Source organism: Bufo gargarizans, unplaced genomic scaffold, assembly GCF_014858855.1.
Source record: "Bufo gargarizans isolate SCDJY-AF-19 unplaced genomic scaffold, ASM1485885v1 fragScaff_scaffold_574_pilon, whole genome shotgun sequence".
In the NCBI taxonomy this organism is placed as follows: domain Eukaryota; kingdom Metazoa; phylum Chordata; class Amphibia; order Anura; family Bufonidae; genus Bufo; species Bufo gargarizans.
The window spans coordinates 70,490-74,102 of record NW_025334139.1 but is presented as its reverse complement, the minus strand read 5'-3'; the positions used below and the strand labels follow the sequence as shown (position 1 = coordinate 74,102).

At 63.8% G+C, this 3,613-nt stretch overlaps 1 long non-coding RNA gene across 1 annotated transcript; it reads left to right on the top strand.

Moving 5' to 3' along the window:
- Nucleotides 1–411: 411 nt before the first annotated feature.
- LOC122922616 lies at nucleotides 412–3,613 on the top strand. The gene is made up of 3 exons (XR_006387153.1): nucleotides 412–755; nucleotides 2,215–2,275; nucleotides 3,552–3,613. It is a non-coding gene; the product is annotated as an uncharacterized LOC122922616 (long non-coding RNA).

Genomic DNA, 3,613 nt, shown 5'->3' with positions numbered 1-3,613 from the left:
CTAGGGGCACTACTATTACTGGGGGCACTTATGGGGGCATTACTATTACTGGGGGCCACTATTCTTACTGGGGGCCACGGTATGACACGCCCCCGCGGCTCCTCCAGCCTCGCTCCCGGACACCAGAGCGCCGGGCGCCATTTTCTTGAAGCACCCGCCAAGCATCTTACAAAATGGCGACAAGACCACAGCTTACAGAGTACGCCCTCAGCTCCCATTTGGGTGTAGGTACCTGGCAGTGCCATTCCGCCCCCTGGTGGTGTCGTCCGGAATTGTTCGCACAACGCCGTGGATGAGTACATCTCACACATACACAAGGGCGTTTGCCCAACCTGCCAGTACTAAACATGGCGACATAGACCCGCGCGTGTGACCAGTTACAGGGTCGACAGTGCGGCGCGTCACAGCAGGAAGTGACGAGAGGTTGTGGGAGGGGTCAGGGAAATCTAACGGAACACCCGTCTACTGCCCCCTATGGGTGACCTGCTCGTCAAAAGCGGCGAATACCTGACTCCTCCCCGTACGGTCTCTACTCCAGCTCCCTGACTCCTCCCACATCTTCCTCATCACATGATCACTCCCGAGTATCGCTCCTCCAGCTACCTGACTTGCAACACGTGACAGAGGTCACGTGGTGACGCCACATCACAGCCATATTGGTACACCCACGCAGGTCCTGGTGGAGGTGTAATGCTCTGTAGGCATGTTAGAAGAAGTGAGAAGTCGAGGGGCCCACGGGCTCCTCATAATGACAGGTAAGATTGCTGGAGGCGTCGTATTCCCTCATGTGTGGAGGAGGCGCAGGGCGCTCCCTGGGCAGGTGGCGGAGGCGCAGGGCGCTCCCTAGGCAGGTGGCGGAGGCGCAGGGCGCTCCCTGGGCAGGTGGCGGAGGCGCAGGGCGCTCCCTGGGCAGGTGGCGGAGGCGCAGGGCGCTCCCTGGGCAGGTGGCGGAGGCGCAGGGCGCTCCCTGGGCAGGTGGCGGAGACACAGGGCGCTCCCTGGGCAGGTGGCGGAGGCGCAGGGCTCTCCCTGGGCAGGTGGCGGAGACACAGGGCGCTCCCTGGGCAGGTGACGGAGGCGCAGGGCGCTCCCTGGGCGGGCGGCGGAGGCGCAGGGCTCTTCCTGGGCGAGCGGAGGCGCAGGGCTCTCCCTGGGCAGGTGGCGGAGACGCAGGGCGCTCCCTGGGCAGGTGGCGGAGACACAGGGCAGGCGGCGGAGGCGCAGGGCTCTCCCTGGGCGGGCGGCGGAGACACAGGGCAGGTGGCGGAGGCGCAGGGCGCTCCCTGGGTAGGTGGCGGAGGCGCAGGGCGCTCCCTGGGCAGGTGGCGGAGGCGCAGGGCGCTCCCTGGGCAGGTGGCGGAGGCGCAGGGCGCTCCCTGGGCAGGTGGCGGAGGCGCAGGGCGCTCCCTGGGCAGGTGGCGGAGGCGCAGGGCGCTCCCTGGGCAGGTGGCGGAGGCGCAGGGCGCTCCCTGGGCAGGTGGCGGAGACACGGGGCGCTCCCTGGGCAGGTGGCGGAGGCGCAGGGCTCTCCCTGGGCAGGTGGCGGAGACACAGGGCGCTCCCTGGGCAGGTGACGGAGGCGCAGGGCGCTCCCTGGGCGGGCGGCGGAGGCACAGGGCGCTCTCTGGGCGGGCGGCGGAGGCGCAGGGCTCTCCCTGGGCAGGTGGCGGAGGCGCAGGGCTCTCCCTGGGCAGGTGGCGGAGACGCAGGGCGCTCCCTGGGCAGGTGGCGGAGACACAGGGCAGGCGGCGGAGGCGCAGGGCTCTCCCTGGGCGGGCGGTGGAGGCGCAGGGCTCTCCCTGGGCGGGCGGCGGAGGCGCAGGGCTCTCCCTGGGCGGGTGGGCGGAGGCGCAGGGCGCTCCCTGGGCGGGTGGCGGAGCGCAGGGCGCTCCCTGGGCGGGCGGGCGGAGGCGCAGGGCTCTCCCTGGGCGGGCGGGCGGAGGCGCAGGGCTCTCCCTGGGCGGGCGGGCGGAGGCGCAGGGCTCTCCCTGGGCGGGCGGGCGGAGGCGCAGGGCTCTCCCTGGGCGGGCGGGCGGAGGCGCAGGGCTCTCCCTGGGCGGGCGGGCGGAGGCGCAGGGCTCTCCCTGGGCGGGCGGGCGCATCTGGTACCCCCCATAGGTGAAGTGTGAGGTGCAAGCGCAATGTTTTAGTACCTCCAGATTTTCTGGGTCCTTATATGGTGACGGCCATCTTTCCTGTGACTTATTTCCACAGACAGTGCCTTCCATTCTGGCCTCAGATTACTGTACAGCTTCATCATGGCCGCACTTCAGAGGTAAGTGACTCCGGGAAGTGACCTCAGACATAAAACCTGGACTGCGAGTTTCCATAACACAGGACACGCGCCTGGTATCCTATGCTGGCATGAGATGGGCAATAAAATGACCAGTAAGAAGAGGCTGGACATGGATGGAGAATGGTGGAGGGAGATGTGAGAAGAGGCTGGACGTGGATGGAGGATGGTGGAAGTGGATGTGAGAAGAGGCTGGACGTGGATGGAGGATGGTGGAAGTGGATGTGAGAAGAGGCTGGACGTGGATGGAGGATGGTGGAAGTGGATGTGAGAAGAGGCTGGACATGGATGGAGAATGGTGGAGGGAGATGTGAGAAGAGGCTGGACGTGGATGGAGGATGGTGGAAGTGGATTTGAGAAGAGGCTGGACGTGGATGGTGGAAGTGGATGTGAGAAGAGGCTGGACGTGGATGGAGGATGGTGGAAGTGGATGTGAGAAGAGGCTGGACGTGGATGGAGGATGTGGAAGTGGATGTGAGAAGAGGCTGGACCGTGGATGGAGGATGGTGGACAGTGGATGTGAGAAGAGGCTGGACGTGGATGGAGGATGGTGGAAGTGGATGTGAGAAGAGGCTGGAGTGGATGGAGGATGGGGGGGAAGGGAGATGTGAGAAGAGGCTGGACGTGGATGGAGAATGGTGGAGGGAGATGTGAGAAGAGGCTGGACGTGGATGGAGAATGGTGGAGGGAGATGTGAGAAGAGGCTGGACGTGGATGGAGAATGGTGGAGGTATATGTGAGGAGAGGCTGGACGTGATTGGAAGATGGCGGAGGTAGATGTGAGGAGAGGCTGGACGTGATTGGAAGATGGCGGGAGGTAGATGTGAGGAGAGGCTGGACGTGATTGGAAGATGGTGGAGGTAGATGTGAGGAGAGGCTGGACGTGATTGGAAGATGGCGGAGGTAGATGTGAGTAGAGGCTGGACGTGATTGGAAGATGGTGGAGGTAGATGTGAGGAGAGGCTGGACGTGATTGGAAGATGGCGGAGGTAGATGTGAGGAGAGGCTGGACGTGATTGGAAGATGGTGGAGGTAGATGTGAGGAGAGGCTGGATGAGGATGGTGGAGGTAGATGTGAAAAGAGTCTGTGAGTGGTGTTTGCAATGGTACATGAATGCAGGGTAATGGGGCAGTGTTATATGGATGGACACAGATGGGAGTAGTAGTCATTGCTCTTGGTGGAGCCAGTGTCGGGGGTTGAGCACACTTGGCCAGGATATGTATGGACCACCATAAACTCTAGGTTGGTATTTTCCAGGGCGGAGTTGGTCCACGTCTTCGGCTATGAGGTTCCAGAGGAAGACTTTCGGGCCGGCTTAC